Raw genomic sequence first — 18,658 nt, forward strand, 5'->3', positions numbered from 1 at the left:
TATGGTGCCACAGGACTTCTCACTTTTGCACATATAGACTAACACAGCCAACCCTCTGATACAATTCAAACCAAAACAGCTATCACTATGATCCAGCTGAGGTATAATGGAGGCAGGCTGGGGTCATCAGTATAATCAGATTCCTTTTTTTTTGAGTCGAATTAATTTGTGGCTGTCTCTTTCTTAGCCACACCCACATTCCTTTTTTAACATGACAGAGTATGGGTTGGGGGGGGGCGGTCACAATGCACTGGCATCTGTTCCTGAGATGTTCACAAAATAAGTATTTCTAAATGGATATTTCAAACTGGACCCCCCCATCCTCCACAACACTCCCTGCCCCTACGCCCACACCACAGAGCATCCAAGAGCACCCCCCCACACTTTTCTTGTAAAAATAAAAGCAGACAGTTGTTTGTCAACTCAAACATTTTCTTTACTACAACTCTTATACTATTATTATTATTATTATAAATATTCTGAACAAGACAAACTATGTACAGGGGAAATCAAACTGATAAATATATATACATTATAAAAATTGGGATAACATGAAAGGGGAAGACAAGGAAGGGGAGAACTATTTACATGGGGGGGTAAGGATCAGCAAAGTAATGGGTCACAAATACAAACTATTTACAGGAAAAGAACAATAAACTGGGGGGAATATATACAAAGGGGGATGGGGGGCCACGTCCTGGGCCCCACGCCCCTACAGTCCAGCACTGGGGGTGGGTGGCCGGGATCCCCGCCTTGGCCGCAGCCCTGGCCGGGGCTGGCTGGAGGCCGGGCGGACCGGGAGATTCTGCCGGCGAGTGTCAGCTGGCCCCAGGTCCCCCTCGGCGGAATGGCCCTCGGTGGCGGGTGGCGGTGCGATGGCAGACGGCGCAGCGGGTAGAGCAGCGGGTGGAGCAGGCAGGGCGGGCGCTGCAGCGGCCGGCGCGGCCTGGGGGGCCAGGGAGTCCGCAATATGGTTGAGGGTCCGCATGTAGGCCCCCCATGCCTCCTGGCTCCAGGCCAGCGCCCGCTTCTGCAGCTGGAGGCGGCGTTCCTCCACCCGCAGCTGCTGCTCGGCGACCTCCAGCTGCCGAAGGTGCAGTGCCAGCAGCTGGGGGTCCGTCACCGGTGGCTGGTGGTGCTGCGTCCGCCGTCTTCCCCGCTGTGGGGCCGGTCGTTGCTCCGCCGAGGGGCTGGCCTGGAGTGATGGCCCCAGAGGGCTTTCCGGGATGACTGACGCCTCGCCGGCACTCTCCAGTCCTTCCGATGGTGCAGCTGCGGAACACAGGAGGGGGGGAAGAAGAGTGGAGACAGCCGTTAGTGTGGGCCCCGAGCCGTGGCCCTTGTCCCCCCACCCCTCTGCTGCAGGTTCCCCATCCCCGTCCCCGGGAGATGCTGCTGTGATGGGGTTCATGGGTCCCCCTGCAATGCACCCCGTCTGCTGGCAGGAGTGACTCTCACTCAGCAGGTATGACAGGAGGTTTATTAGGCATCAGATGCCCAGTTTCTCACAGAAGCAACAGTACAACAGTCAGAGACAGTCCTTCCAACCCGTCCTGGGGAGAAGACCCCGAGGGGTGCCCCTCTGGGGTGTAGCTTTCCCCCTCCTCAGGCTGGCTGCCTTCCAGCTCTCCCTTCCCCTAGCCTCTAACTGCCACCCCCGATTCAAACCCAGCTCGGCTCCTCCCTCCTGTTTGTTCAGGGCACAGGTGTAACCTGCCAGTTGTAGCCCCAGGATCATCCTTAGCCACTGGGAGCTATTCAGCTGGTTTCTCATATCTAGCCTGAGTCTCGCATTTGCACTCCCCCCACTCCATCACATGCTGCTGCTGCCGCTGCCGCTGCTGCTGCCGCTGCTGCTGCTGCTGCTGCTGGGTGTCCCACCCCCTCCCCCCGGGGGACCCTAGAGGTTCCGCTCCCACCAGCCCTGGGGATGGGGCATGGCACTGTCGTGCTGGGGGGGCCAGGGGCTGATGCACTCCTGTGAGGGGCATGCCACTGGTGTCCTTGGGGCCATGGTCATCTGGGCATTTGGAGGGCCCTGATCATATCTATTACCCCTGCCCCTCAATCCTGGGGGTGTGCACCAGGGGGGGTACATACCTGACGGTCCACTCCCATGGTTGGGGGACACCCGGGGGGCGGACGCCCGGCTGGAGCTCCTCGAGGCCATGATGATGTGCACCCCCCCGTCACTCGAGGAGGACTCCCCCTCCTCCTCCTCCAGTGCCCCGGGGGTGGGCTTCTGGGAGGGCCCCCGGGGTGCGGGGCTTGCCTCTGGGGCAGACTCCGCCTCCGGGGCCTGCTGGGGCTCCTCAGCTGAGGTATCAAGAGTGGCCGGAGGGGAGGAGGTGTGCCGGGGGCCCAGGATGTCCCTGAGCTCCCTGTAAAAGGGGCAAGTGATGGGGGCGGCCCCAGATCGGCTGGCCGCATCCCAGGCCCGGGTGTAACCCTGCCGCATCTCCTTCACTTTACTCCGGACATGATCCGGAGTGCGGGCAGGGTGACCCCGGGCAGCCAGGCCCTCGGCCAGCCGAGCGAACGCATCCGCTTTCCACCTCTTACTCCCCATTACCTGGAGCACCTCCTCCTCGCTCCAGAGCCCCAGCAGGTCCCGAAGCTCGGCCTCCGTCCAGGAGGGGCCCCGCTGCTGCTTCCCCACCTGGCTGCTGGGCTGTGAGCCCTGGCTCCCCTTTGGGGGGGTCCCCTGGGGGTGCTGGGGGGGCTGCCGGGCGGCCATCGCGTTGGGTGGGGGTGTGGGTGGCTGCGGAGGAGCGTGCAGGGTAGTCGCGTGTTACTGCTGCTGCCTGCACGCTCTCTCAGCTTCCTGCACAGGAAGGGAGGGGGCTGGGAGCTTTAAGGGGCCGCTCCACGTGGCCACCAATGAGCTCAGGGGCTGGAGAGAGCGTCTCTCAACCCCTCAGCTGATAGCCGCCATGGAGGACCCCGCAATTTCAATGTTGCGGGACACGCAACGACTACACGTTCCCTACTTTGACGTTGAACATCGAAGTAGGGCGTTATTCCCATCCCCTCATGGGGTTAGCGGCTTTGATGTCTCGCCGCCTAACGTCGATGTTAACTTCGAAATAGCGCCCAACACGTGTAGCCGTGACGGGCGCTATTTCGAAGTTGGTGCCGCTACTTCGAAGTAGCGTGCACGTGTAGACGTGGCTAGACTGAGAATCCTCGATCTAACTGGGTAACAGACTGTTAATCTTTCATCACTTTTTCATTTTTTTTAAATGCACTTTTACCTAGGAAATCAATTTTGTGAACTATAAATTAACTACATAATTTAGTTCTCGTTTACATACTAGTTTACGTAGGAACATGTGTGCCAATTAAGTTCTTCTGTTTTCTCTGAGTGTTTTGAAATAATTTGCTGTATTTAGTTATAAATTATACCAACAGATACACGAAGATCTACAGTTATGATTTTTTAAACTTGCTGATAAGGGGTTAAAAAACACTTTTTGTTGCCTATTACCAATTAATTTTCTATCAGTGAAAGAGAAGGAAGTAACTGGATGTTAAACTACAAATATTTTCATAGTTTCTGTGGTGATGCTGCTGTTGTTTCGTAATGATCTGAACAAGCAAAGTTTTATGAGAAAACTCAGATAACAGAACAAGCACACAATTTAATTTACAATAACCGTGCAATTTACATTGAGACAATTAATTGTAGGTAAAGCAAAACATTGATCTATAGAAATAAATAAGCAGAGGTTCTGCATTTGCAAACAGGTAGTGAAATTGATTGTCTCACAAGTCTGAAAGAGATGCATATTAAACAATAGAACTTTTACTTAAGCAAAGCTCCCAGGGAAGTTTAATGATTTTTTTAAAGTATTTCTCCTACACAAAGGAAAAGGAAAGAAAGCTCAATTTGTAGATGTTGCATTTTCTTCGCTACATTCAGGTATGTTCCTGGATTGCCTTAATTGTGTGTACGTTTGATTTTGTACAAGCTTAAATTGCACTGTCTTAGGCTGTGCGGGTAGTGACACCTATTGTAAAAGTTGCCTCAAAAGTTTCAGCTGAATCAGTTCAGCTATTTCCAAACACGAGATAAGGGAAAATGTTTCTTTGCCTATGTGAAAAAAATAGTACAATAACTTCATTGAAAAGCTCTAGCATCCTCATGTTTTGGAATAACAGCTTTAAATTTGGCTGATGTTAGAAATGGCCTTTTGCTGTCTCTATGAAAAATTAGCCAAATTTGGATAATTAATGAGCCCCTGGGGGAAAAAAATCTGTTTGGATATGCTTGGTCGAGACCTGTTAGATTTTGCAACTACATGCTCCAAAGATTCCATGTGCACTGGACATATTCCATCCTCCTACATCTTCTGTACCATGCATTTTGCTTCTATCTCAGCACTACAGACTAACTGAATATGCTCCATTTCAGGCCTGCAGGGGCCAACCAGAACTTTCCTTGCAATTGTTCTTCCTGCAGGCACTGGAAATTGATATGAAGGATGCATGATATATAATTTATAACTTGTTGTATTGTGTCATTTTCTTGGTGGTGTTCCTGCACACCCCTGTATTAAGTGTATCTCCTGGAAAGAAGGATAAAGGGGGTTGAAGCCCAAGTTCTGTTCTTGTCCATCCTCCCTATTCAAGGAAACAGTCTATCTAGGGACCATCAAATTGTGAATGTAAATCCATGGTTGCACATGTGGTATCAGAGAATCGGGTTTGGATCCTTTAACCGTGGGTTGTTTCAGGAAGAAGAATTACTAGCAAGAGATGGGATTCCTCTAGCAAAGAGAGGGAAGAGCATCTTTGCAGGCATGCTTCCTAACCTAGTGAGGAGAGCTTTAAAATAGGTTTACCAGGGGTAGTGACATAAGCCCTGAAGTAAGTGGGGAAGTAGGAAAAAGGGAGAACACACAAAGAAGTGGGTCAACAGAGTAGGCCTCCTGTTTTATGCTGAGAAAGTAGGGCAGTCAGGTAGTTATCTTTTGACATCTGTACATGAATGCAAGAAGCCTGGGAAACAAACAGCAAGAACTGAGAGTCCTGGCACAGTCAAGAACCTGTGCTGTGAATGGAATAACAGAGACTTTGTCTGGGTAACTCATGACTGAAGCACTGTCATGGATAGGTATAAACTGTTCAGAAAGGATGAGCAGGAAAGAAAAAGTGGCAGAATTTTTGGGAGAGGGTTTGGGATAACTTTCCAGTGCAAGTGCTGGAGGAACTAACTTGGGGTCATGCTCCTTTTGACCTGCTTCTCGCTAAAAGGGAAGAATTTGGTAGAGGAAGTTGAAGTGGGTAGCAAGTTGGGCAGCAGTGACCATGAGATGGTTCAGTTCAGGATCTTGACCCAAGGAAGAGAGGAAAGCAGCAGAATCCAGACCCTGGATTTCAGAAAAGCAGATCTTGGGGAACTAATGGGCAGGATCTCCTGGGAAGCTAATATGATGGGGAAGTGAGTCCTGCAGAGCTACTTGCATTTCAAATACACTTTATTAGGACACAGAAACAAATCATATGTTTGGCTTGGATGAGTGGACCATGAGCTGGATAGATTGTCAGGCTCAACTGATCGTTTGGCTCAAAGTTTAATTGTCAGCAGCAAGCACGCTGCTTCCAGGGTCAGTCCTGGGGCCAGTTTTGATCAACATGCACCTTAATGATCTGGATGATGGGATAGATTGCACATGCAGCAAGTTCATGGATGATATTAAGCTGGGGGCAGATACACTGTAGGTGGGGGATAGGGTCAAGAGTGAAGTAGACGCATTGGAGGATTGGATCAAAAGAAACCTAATGAGGTTCAACAAGGGAAAGTGCAGAGTCCTGTACTTAGGACAGAAGAATCCAATGCAGTGCTACAGGCTGGGGACCAACTGGCGAAGAAGCAGTTCTGCAGAAAAGGACCTGGGAATTACAGTGGATGAGAAGCTGGATATGAGTCAACAGTGTGCTCTTGCTGTCAAGAAGGCTAATGGCATATTGGGATGCATTAGTAGCAGCATGACCAGCAGACCTAGAAACCTGACTATTCCCCTCTATTCAGCAGTATTATGCCCAGATTTGGATTCTCCCCACTTCCCTCACACACAGACACACAGTGCAGAAAGGATATGGGCAAATTGGAGAGTCTGTTTGAGGAAAATGAAAATGATTAGAAGGCTGGGACACATGACTTATGAGAAGAGTCTGAGGAAACAATGTGGCTTATTTAGTGTGTGGAAGAGAAGGTTGTGGGAGAAGGGGTGATTTGATAGCAGCCATTCAACTACATGAAGGTGGGATTTCAAGAAGGCCATTCTAAGTCATAGGAGATGACAGAACAAGAACTAATGGTCTCAAGTTGCAGTGGGGAGGTCTAGGTTGGATATTAGGAAAACTATTTCACTATGAGGGCGGTGAAGCACTGGAATGGATTGCCTAGGGAAACAGTAGAAACTCCATCTTCAGAGGTTTTTAAGGCCAGGTTTGAAAAAGCACTGACTTGGATGATTTATTTGGGGTTGCTCCTGCTTCCAGAAGGGGGTTGAACTTGACCTCTTGACCTGTCTTTGACTGTGGCTACATTAGCCCCCTCCTTTTGGAAGGGGCATGGTAATGAGCCACTTCAGCAGATGCTAATGAGGTGCTGCCATGAATATGCAGTGCCTCATTAGCATAATAGCAGCCATGCATGTTTCGAAAGTGCCACTTTTGAAACGCATGCTGCCTGTGTAGACAGGGGCCTTTTGAAAGCACCCCTGGACTTTGAAAACCCTTTCTTCCCAAAACCAAATGGGAAGAAGGGGCTTTTGAAATCAGGGGGTCCTTTCGAAAGGCCCCTGTCTACACAGGCAGCATGTGTTTCGAAAGTGGCACTTGAGAAACGTGTGTGACTGCCCTTGTGCTAATGAGGTGCTGAGTGTTCATAGCAGCGCCTCATTAGCATCTGCTGAAGCGGTTCATTAATATGTCCCTTCCAAAAGGAGGGGACTAGTGTAGCTGTGCCCTTCTATACCTAATTATCTATGATTCTATGTGCAGTTTGCACCTTCTTGTCATAGAATAGAGATCTAACCACTCTCACAGTAAGACCCCATGATGGGCACTCTGTGTCTGAATCGATGTGCAGAAGCGGTGAGGTAGATTAGGGAGGAAGTTCCCATGAACCGCTGCTGGCCAGTTGTAATGTACTTTGGGATGAATGGGTGAATTAGAGAGACACAGCTGCTGTGGATGTCAAGAGTCTCTGATCACATAGTCCTGATCTCAAAATGTCATCAAAGCTATCCCCAGAGCCTGGAACTTCAGACAGAGGGGCAAAGTACACTTCCATGCTAAAGCAATCAATGATAAATCCCTCTGAGGAAATCTTTCAGAGATTCGATTCCTTTACTCCTTTCATGCTGGTATTAGTAAACCCTGAATTTGGCAGAGGATTCTTCCAAGTAATAACATACATTGTTACTCCAACTGTCTCTATCTGCAGTCCTGTTTTGATTAATATCAAGTGTTCAGCTTTTAAATTAATCTTCTGTTACCTGATGAATTCCTGTAGTATTAGGTGATCAATTTACCGTAATTCCTAACCTAGAACATTTTAGCAGAAATATTCCTAATATACATTACACAGAGAATATAACAATCAGATTTTGAATTTAGTCCTCAGCTGTGCCCTCCTTCTCCTTTTCCCACTTTAATGAACCTCCAGAATGCTGGTTCAGAAATGTAACATTCTTAGTCTAACTTACAAAGAGGCTAATTTCAGTATTTGATAAAGCATTGTTTGTGGAAAGCATGTTGAATTTTAAATCCCAATCCTAAGAGTTTCATTTTGTATGCTTCCTTTGGTATGTTTTCACTGAATCAAGTAACACAAGCCTTCCTAAACTGCACATTTACATCATAATTCCTCACATCATATTATGTTTTACAACAATCCAAAGAGGAAATTTTATTATGTCATCTAGTGTTTCTTTAAAAAAATCACATCATTGTTCTCTAAATAAAAAAGTAGCATTTAAAGAAAATGGCATTATGATTTCATTTTGCAACACAAAGAATAAGATACAACAACTTCCAGTAGGAATAAATCAATAATTCAAAAAGAGATTTTAAAGAACAAATTGTATGGTATAACTATCAGAAAATGCAGAGAGAAATACTATAGTTCTGGCTGCAAAATGCCAGAAAAACATAAGAGACACAATGTGAATAGGTAATATACACTGTACTTTATTGGAACAGCTTTACTGTGGGAGATAAAGACAAGCTTTCAAGCTTACACAGAGCTCTTCTGCAGAACACAAGGCAATTTTGTTTGCTCTATCCTCCTAACTGTTGAGCCTTCTTGAACTACTGGGATTCAGTACAAGCAAGCTGAAGTGTAATTGCAGCCAATATAATATAATATAATATAATATAATATAATATAATATAGGCAATGGGTTCATTAGTAGTCTCTTATCAGTGTAAATGATCTAGGTAGGAACAATTGATTTCTCCCAGGAATTACTTGGATATGATCAATCCCTGAATCATGAGTATGACAACAAGATTATTCATCAGCTGCTTAGCATCACAATGGGCTAAGATTGTCCTTTCAGCTGGGACAAGATGGAATACCCTGTGGGTTAGGTTCATTAGGCTGTTGACAATTAATGTTTGTACTGCTGTCTCCCACAGCCTCATTACTCTTGATACTATAGAGAAAGTGCCTGAGCTCAGAGGGGCTTTGTGATGTTTTAGTATTCCTCCGTAATTTTATCTCCTGTACTTTTCAAACTCAGTTCTCCAAGCATAATTTGTAGCAGAAAGAATGAAAAGTAAACTCACAGTGCCTAAGAAATCACAGCCATCACGGAAGCCAGTTTATTGCCAGGACTTTTTCAAGCTTTTTATAAGGGCTTTAACTGGATCACTCCCCACCTAACAGATCCTCCTTGATGATAAACCTTATGGATTAGTAGCTGTGGTTGTATATGCTGAAAGGGACAACTGTGGGGAGGGAGCTGGCTAAACACTATAATTTGATCTTCTCATGCTGTTATGTGGAGAAATCCTTTCATGGAGTAGAAGGGGGCAATACTGAGATAGAAGAATGGTTTGCAGGTTTTAGAGAGAGAGAAGAGGCAGGGTATGGTGCTATTTGTTCCTGTATCTGGAGGCTTTCTCAAGCTTGTAGGCTGTGCTACACATGCCCTTCCCTTTCGAAAGGGGCACATTAATGAGGCACATGGGAACAAGTTAATGAGGTATTGACATGCATATTCAGCATCTCATTAGCACAGCGGCAGCCAGTCGTTCTTTGATAATGGTGCTTTCAAAATGCAGACTGGCTGTATAGACGTGAGCACTTCGAAATAAGCGCCACACTTCGAATTTCTCTTATTCCCAAAATGAATTGGGAGTAAGTGAATTTTTAAGTGGGAGGTTTATTTTGAAGCACCGGCATCTATACAGCCAGTCTGCATTTCGAAAGCAGCACTTTTGAAGTGTGTTTGGCTGCCACTATAATAGTGAGTCACTGAATATGCATGTCAGCACCTCATTAACTAGTTCCAAAGTCCTCATTAACATGCCCTTTCCAAAAGGGCGGGTCATGTGTGGACAAGGCTGTACTGTTACACATACAAATTCCTTCCCTTCTATTGTCTGAATGAAAGGATTTGGATCAGAGTACATGAAACTTATCACTAGATATTTCATATGTTAGTTTCTGAGCATGAATTCACTTGCAATTTGTATTATCAAATTTGCTGTCTCCAAAACAAAAAAAAAACTACTTTCATATATACAGCACTTAAACAAGCACAGAAATAAGTTAATTTTGAAGGCAACATATATAAAAGAATGACAAAGAAGAAAGGGCTACATATCAGAAATTAACTTCCACAACGTGTCTGTGTGGTACCAGAATATACTTTCTTATTGTTGAAGAGTGGGGAAAATTAATATATTTTATTGTTATATGAGGTTTATATATAAAATCAGACATATGTACCAATTTGCTGGAAGAGATACCAGAAAATATGTTCATGACAGATATGCCATGCTGCACTCTTTATTGTGGAAACAAGCATGTTGGGTATCTGTTTAAGAACTGCGCCTTTTGTCATACATAGCTGAAAGCTAGATATAGTCTGCTGAGCCAAATTTGTATGCCTATTGGAATGCATGAAGATGCCGATCTAATACTGTTCAGTCAGTTCATATTAACAAGAGTCTTCTGTCATCACTAGCAGATCCAGAGTGGATTTCTGCGGTCCACAGGCTAGCATTGCTGATTCATACTGAAATAAAGAGGTGCATAACTTGTGGTCTGCAGGATAATGATGACTACTGAAGTGTTAACCTACCATCTGGTTTTCACATTGAGTTGTGCTGTAATGGGACAGTATTGTGTGATGTAAGTTATTATCCTCCTGACTCCTCTCATTGCTTTTCAAGCCAAGGACTTTTTCATATTCAGCAAAAGTGGTATGTCTTCATTTGTGGATTGTCTGGTCCAAGTATTGGTAGGACTTAATGCCTATATCTTCCTATCCCCATTTCAGAGCCTTGCACTGAGCTCTTTATCACACCTTATGACAGAGATCTCCTGTAAATGTTGAGTTTAGCACAGATAATATGGCTTATAATAGCATAAAGCACAGCTGTAATATTCGTGAACAGAACAATGGTTAAGAGTACTGTCATATATCAATTAGGAGTCAAAAATGTTTTGGTTTTGATGGGATCAATAGTGCTCCCATTGAACGTAATCCACTTTTTGCCATTGACTAAAATGTGAGCGAAATAGAGTTCAACTTATTGTGTGAAATGGAAGAGGTGCTACCACCAGCAATGCCAAGAGAAATGACTTCTAAGACAACTTATGCATCTACAGGAGCACAAATAAATGGTTTGGCATAGCAGTTTACATGTATTTAATTTGCAATATGCAAAATCAATTGCTTATTTTAGGATAGCTTAGAAATTTCCACTCCAGTGCATCTGATGAAATAAGTTGTTGCCCAAAAAGCTTATGCTCCAATAAATCTGTTAGTCTATAAGGTACCACAGGACTTCTCATTGTTTTTTCTTAGGAAATTTTAACTGAACAACAGTATTTTATATGATAAATGGTTAGAGAATTGCATATGTTTACTCCCCTGCCCCTCCATTCCTTCCAAGTCAGGTCTTCGCAATCTTTCTATTGATTACTTGCCTATATTTTGTACCTGGTTAACTTGAGGAGGGGAAGAAAGGACACATGTCATTCTTTGCCTGCTTTTCCAATACAGTCATGTCAAAATCATGTGTCACTGACACTGTCAGTTTGTGATTGTTGTTAGAAACATGAAATAAATTGCAGGGGACTAACAAGAACAATTTGCAGAAGGTACAGGAGATATAAATATATATGCTCCTCACTAGTTAGCAAACATATAGTGGCATCTGGAATTACTATAGTAACCAAAGCTAATAGCCAGCATATACCATTCACTAATTACAACAGGAAAAAGCTGGACATCGTGCACCACACTGGCAAATTGGTCCCAGTGGTACCTACGGTATTTCACTCTTGTCATTATAGCCTCAAGCAAAATAAGGATATTTGAACAGAGTGTGGTTCCTGCAACCTATTAAAGATATTATATCCCTATTTATAGTCTAGTTCCATGAACATAACATTCCAGTAGAAGATCATTTACTGTAGAAATTTTGGAATATGGAGTTTTTAAGGCAGTTATGTTTAGTTTATGGGCCAGCTATTTTAGAAAATGCGGCTGAAGTCACCTTTCTCATTAGTCTTGCAGTTCCTCATATGCTGCTTGCTTTTTCAGCACAAAAAAGTAATTGCTTTTTGATTTGTAATGTTTCAGTGAACTGGACATTCTATATGTGAAAAGATCTCCCCGAAGTTGCATATAATTTTGCTCTGTAAAGGAGCAAATGATATTATTGTTTAGCTTCCAGCAAAATGTAATCTTCTGAACTTGTCTGTAAATATGGGAGACCCAGGCTCCTACTGCCATGCACCTCTTGCAGTTATTTACACTCATGAAAAGTGAATGTGAAATGGTGGAGAACCTGTGATATATCAGAAAGTTACCATTGTACAGCTACTTTGCACAGGTGTAGTTGGCCGTATAAGGTATATGGCTTTGGTTTTGTGTGTTATAATTCATAACTGAGAATCTTTTCCCCTGTAGTGGAATTCAGTGTGGGTTGCATTAAGGCCCTGTTCAATCCTTTTCATCCCTCAACAATGGTAAGCATTATGTTAGCTGATGCTGATTGGTTCTTGGGACTATGATGTTGGCATAATCTTGGCAAGGTTAGAAAACCAAATTTTAACTGAGAATTCCCTTGAGCATTTTTTTTTCTGCTTGTACAGTTAAATGTTATAATTCATTGAGAAATTGGATTTCTAAAACATTGCAAAGCTACAGTATTCGGCCAGCTATCATAGAATCATATGACTAGAAGGGACCTTGAGGGGTCATCTAGTCCCATCCCCTGCACTTATGGCAGGACTAATATTATTTAACATTTAATGAAACACATTCTGACACCTCTAAGAGGGATATCAACCGGTGAATTTTGTCTTCCCTTTTGCATACAGGATGCACATGTTATAACACCAGCTTTCCACATGACAACTGCAGCAGGAAAATGCACAATCCACTGTGTTAATTAAAATATTCTTTATTTGGTGTGTTTTATATACAGAATTAAAATCCAAATTCACGTTGAACTTTCAGTGGAGCATCTCAGAATCAGGATTAGGATTTATATGCATCATTCCACAATTTGTATCTTGCATATTATAGTCAGCTCCAAGCGAGTTGGTTTCCAAATGAACTAAGTTTTAAAAATATTATAAGGACTAAAAATGTGGCAAAGGTTTAGAAAGCAATTTGGAGTTCACAAACAATAACTGCATTTTTGCACTTTGATAGCAAATTATATGGACAAAAATCTTTTTTTTTTTAAATTCCCCCAAAGTAATTCATCTACTACTAATAAAATTAAAGAAACAGAGTATTATCTATGGGGGGTATCTGTCTTACATTTTTTTCTCTTCCCTTGTGTCCCAAACCAAGTTTGTAGTGCAAAGCTTTGGAATTTTATCTATTATTTCCAAGGTCATGACTCTGATACTCAGTAAGGGTACTGGACTGCTGAGATGTGCTGTATAAGACAGCAGTGTAAGATGGGGATAGTATGCACAATCTCTCTTCCTTTCTATCTCATCTTTCCCCACATTCAGCATGTCAGTGGGTAGATGGATTTTTTGTTTGATTTTTAGGAAAATGCATACATTTCTTTTTCTTCCTTTTGTATCCTTTACGGGCAGGTGTATGCTGCAGGAAAACGGCAAATTAAGGGACATAGCTAGAGTCGATGTACCTCAATTCAGGCTTCCATGCCGTCTCCACTAAGGGAGGTTAATGGGAGCTTGTTCTCCCATCAGCTTCCCTTTCTCCTAACTAGGAGTACCGCAGCTGATGGGGTGCCCTGAAAGTTTGATTCATCGCTTCACCACTAGGTACGCTAAATTGAACTACAGAAGATGGACTGTGGCAGGCTCGATATTCCTTGTAGTCAAGATTTACCCAAGGTTGGAGTCTTCAAGGGTATGGTCCTAAGTCTGAAATTAATAAAGATAATTAAAGGATGATGCAGTCAGCACCCTCTTTCTAGAATGTACAGCCTCTTGCACACGTACTTTCCAAAATGCCCATTTATGTTTTGGAAGGATTGAATATCTTTTTGGCATAACTTTCATTGTTTCTATTGCCAAGTCACTTTAGAATTGCAAAATCTCTGGTTTAATATGTAAAACAGGCTATTCAGAGATTTATGTTTTCTTTGTTAATGAAAACAAGTTCCAGAAGGTAGTTCATATATATTCCAAGTCCTAAAGAGTTAATAATTTAGTTGATAGGTATTTGTGTTATAATAGCACTCAAAAATCCCAAAGATCAGAGTTCTACAGTGCTAGCTATAAATCCATACATTCTAAAGTTCCAAAGAATTTACAGTCTAAACAGAGAAGGCAGGATTATTGTCTCTGTTTTATAGATCAGGGATCTGAGGCATAGCAAGATTAAAGCTCAGATCCTAAAAGTTATATTGGCTCCTAATTTCTGTTGAAATCAGTGGGAGCTGGGAGCCTGACCTACTCTGAGGATCTGGGTTTAAGGTCCAAATTTGTTGCTGCATTCAACATTCCAATGACTAACTGATTTAGGAATATAAAGCTAATTTTTCAAAACAGATTTACATATTTAGGAGCCTAAATCACATTGACTATCAATATAATTTGAGCTTTTAATGCCTGAGTCTCTTGAAAATATTTGAGTTCCTAAATCTGTTAGATGTTGCAATGCAGAGCACACCAAAGCATAATAAATTCCTTTAAAAATCGGGGTCTGTATGATTTGCTTAGGGTCATACATGTAGTCTTTGACTGAGCCAGTAACTTTACCAGCTCTATGGAATCCTAGTTCAGTGCCTTAATCACAAGTCTATTTTTCCTCTACTACAGGAATCAATCATTTTTACATGCTTCATGAAGAGATGGAGACCTTTATTAATACAACCCCTAGGAAAACTATATAATAGGTATGTCGTACATTACCCTTAATAAAATTGTTGGTAACCATGTGCCCTGATTGTAAACTTTGTCCAAGCCAAATCCCTATTCCTTTGGAAGAGCTGGAATGAAAAGTAATTAACTTTGTATCAAGAAAGTAGAAAATAGTAGCTTTTCAAGCACAATGAAATGCTTAAATCTGAAAAAGCGATGAAGTCTGGGGAATTAGAGGCACATTACTGTGTTGAACTGAAAGGGTGACCTGCCCTGAGGAACAGAAAGTAATAATAATGTTCATGTCTCATCTGTCAGAAAGGTGCAGGAGACATTTCTTGTTACCTAACGGCTGTCTCCTTTCTTGAAATATTGAGAGGATTAGAATCACCTTGCATAATTTATGTGCATTGTCATTATTCCAGGACTATACATTATAGTTCCCACAGACTGATTACATTGTAACATTCCCAACCATATGTATGGTTTATACAGGTAACATAATACTTGCAAATTACATGTGCTGTGTGCCAATAAAATTAGTTTGGGGGTACTTATGCATTAGCCCTATAACAGCTAAACAAATAAAGATTTATACCTTAGATCTATCTCCTACATTTTTATAGAGGAAGTGATATTGATTTTTCCCCTCTCATAGATTTGCAAATGAAACACAGCATTGGAAAGGTAACTCCATTACTGCTAAAGATGCCAGTATTCTCAGGAATATATGGAGCTCTGTTCTTGTGTGCCTTGTTCCCAGATTTGCATCGCTTTAGGGGCAAAAACCTCAGCTGCTGTAAATCAGGTTAGCTGCAGAGCTATGCAGGTTGATTTTCAGATCCCTTGAGAGACAGAAGAAGGCAACTGGATATAATTTCTGAGTTGGATTTTTAGTATTATGGCTTTGTGGTGTGGTATTATGCCATATTTTCCATTATATATGTAAAGTTCAAAATACCTTATTTGAGTCTTTATAAATATTATTGCTGGACTATTTCATGCCTTCTTGTTTAAGAGAAACCCACTAATTAAAATCATTGGCATTACATAGCTCTTTGGGAGGAAAAATTTACTAGTATCTCTCTCTGAGGGGAACTTACCGCATATGGATTTCCATGTAGAGGAGGGTGAAAGGTGCATCTTTTTCCACAGCAATGACTTCCTTTGCCCCAGACCCAAAAAGAATCAGAACCACAAATGGAGCTAGGAAGGTGCACATTATTCTCCCACAACTAACAGTGAATTTATCAGAGGCTTCAAAGTGGGTTTTCCATGTGCCCCATGTTTGGGTAAGCCCATTTCCCCAGGAATAGAACAGCTCACTTCACAGTCCAGAGTACGGTATCCTGCACTATACCTATACCTTGCTCATTCCATTTCTCTGCTTACTCCTGCCCAATGCCTGGGCACCTGACATAGTGACTCCATGCACATTGATCTCCCTGCTGTGGTGCTCCCTACAGAGTAGGTAGTCCTCACAAGAGATTACGGATATGTCATGAACCACCTTACTTTTCACAGAGACATAGAATTGACTCTGTTGAGGGTCCAGTTCCTTTTACTGTTTCAGCACATGCATAACTTGAAACGTTTGCTTAAGACCTGTTGAAGTAAAGGTGATTTAAGCACAAGCATGAAGCCAAAAGTGTGCTGAACTGGGGTCTACATAAATAAATAATTTAAAATATTTCTAAAAGTACTTTATTAAATATAGATGGTAAAGTATATTTTCTTAAAATTTTTTACTGACAAGAAGTATAGATGAGAGAAATTTTCTAGACTCCACTAAGGCTACATCTACACTACCACAGAAGGTTGACCTGAGGTACAAAACTCCAGTTATGTGGATGTATCATAGGTGAAGTTACCACAGAGTTTACACCTCGGTGGGCTGATGGGAGAAACTCTCTTACTAAATTATCTTATGCTTTCATCTGGGGTAGAATAACAGAGTCAGCGAGAGAACAATCTGTGATTGAATTGGGCGGTCTTCACTAAATCTGATGAACTGAACACTGGTTAATCAATTGCAGAGCATTGATCAGCTTGGTATGATCTTGGTAATTCACAGATATAGTCTGTGAATTAAATATTATGTCCTCCATCACGTTTTTTGGGGGCATATATAGAGAAAATAAAAATATAGACTTGGCCCCAGTCCTGCAAAGATTTGTGTATATGTTTCATTTCAAACACTGAAAGCAGTGCCATTGACTTCAGTGGGATTATAATTGCATAGGGCTATTCACCTGTTTAAATCTTTGCACAATTGAGACCTTATTACATTGTTTCACAATTCAATGGTTTATTACTTTTTAAAATTTGACTTGTGTTTAATTAAGCTACAGTAAACTGCATCATACCTATAATCGTAACTGAAATCCTTAATATGCATAACTAGGATAAAATTTTCTAGCCTTTAGTTCTTTTTATATTCAGGAAACAAGGTATGAAAATTGCTAAATTTTGAAGAAATATATAAATAGATTTACTGATACTAAAACATAATAGTTTTACAGTGGAAATGTCTGCTAGTTAATTAGTCCCTCTCTCTTCTACTGAAGCAGCTCTATCCTGAATTTTTTACAATATTCTATAAAATCAATAGGTTGTTGAGGTTGTTGCTATCAGAAGCCTTCATATTGTCCTAATGTTCTTCTGTCTGAAAAAACTGACAAATATGAGTACTTAATCTCTCACATCAATTAAATAGAAAAAAATATATTTCTGTCCTCTTAATGATATGGAGATCATACATACATAGCACCCTAAAATTGCAATTGTTTATTTTCACAAGTTATCCTTTTTAAATGCTTTTAACACTGCTGGATGTTTCCTCCTGCACTGAAAAGCATATATTTCCAAATTGAAATAGGAATTAATTCACCAGAATTGAAAATAGACAAACATTTCTCAAATCTGTCTTATACCTTGCTTTACTCCTTATTGACTTGCAAATCCTTGTCCAGTCTATGTTAGTATTGACTATATATACCTTCATTATTTTTAGTACAATGTGACTTTATTAATTACTGGCTGGTTTGAACTTGGGAAAATAGTGGTACTGTCTTGCTGTCTCATTTGAGTTGTCAAAATGGTACCCCAAAATGAGACATCATGTATAGAGTTCAGTTCTACAAAGTATGATCACGCATCTCTATTCTCGCTGTTGGCAGACAGATCTTCACTGGAAACTTACATCACAGCTTAAAGCTTATTTTTGAAACTATATGGCTATATCTACATGAGAAGCATCTGCTGCCAGAAATTACTGTTGGAAGGCATCTTCCAGCAAACCTGGTGTCGACAGATCACACCCACACATAAAAGCAGATCAAAAGAGCAATCCACTCTGTCGACAGAGAGTGGCCAAAGTGCCTGGCCCTCTCTTGACAGAATGGTTGACCAGAAGCCTAGAAGCTCAGCAAACAGGGCTGCCTAGTGGATTGTAAACCCTGTCTGTTGACAAAAGGGGTTCTGGAACATCTACGTGGCCTGTGGACAAAGGCCTGAACGTGGAGAGGTATAATGCTGGCAGTGAATGTGTTGACAAAGCACATTTTGTGCTTAGATGCTCCACAGGCTTTTCCAACAAAAGCCCAGTTTTGCTGGAAAAACCCTCCCCTGTAGGCATAACCTATACGTATATAATAGAGACATTTATTTTAATGTCAGATCAAAGTACAGTACCGAGACCAAATACTGCTAGCTCACTAAGACATGGAAAGCCAACTTGTTAGATTTATGATGACACATATATAGATAAACCTACTTCTGCTTTCACAAAACATATGCAAAGACCCAAACCTACTGTCCTAAAATAGGCAAAATTGATGTCAGTGGGCCTTTTGCCTGAATGATTCACAAACTCAGGCAGGTGTCTCCTTACAGGCCTGCACTTTAGGACACATAGTAAGTGCTGCCTTGAACAGGGTGAATTAAACTTATGCTGATGTGCTTTCCTGATTTGAGGGCCAAGATTGGAGGAAAAGACCCTAAAACAGAAAATCCAGATTTATTTTTTATTACAAAATTGCTCAGGAGGAACAACTTTCCTCTCATTGGAACCTGATCTTGAACTTTCACTGCTGCATAACCAGCAATATC

The sequence above is a fragment of the Carettochelys insculpta genome, chromosome 6 (genome assembly GCF_033958435.1).
Source record: "Carettochelys insculpta isolate YL-2023 chromosome 6, ASM3395843v1, whole genome shotgun sequence".
Lineage (NCBI taxonomy): Eukaryota > Metazoa > Chordata > Testudines > Carettochelyidae > Carettochelys > Carettochelys insculpta.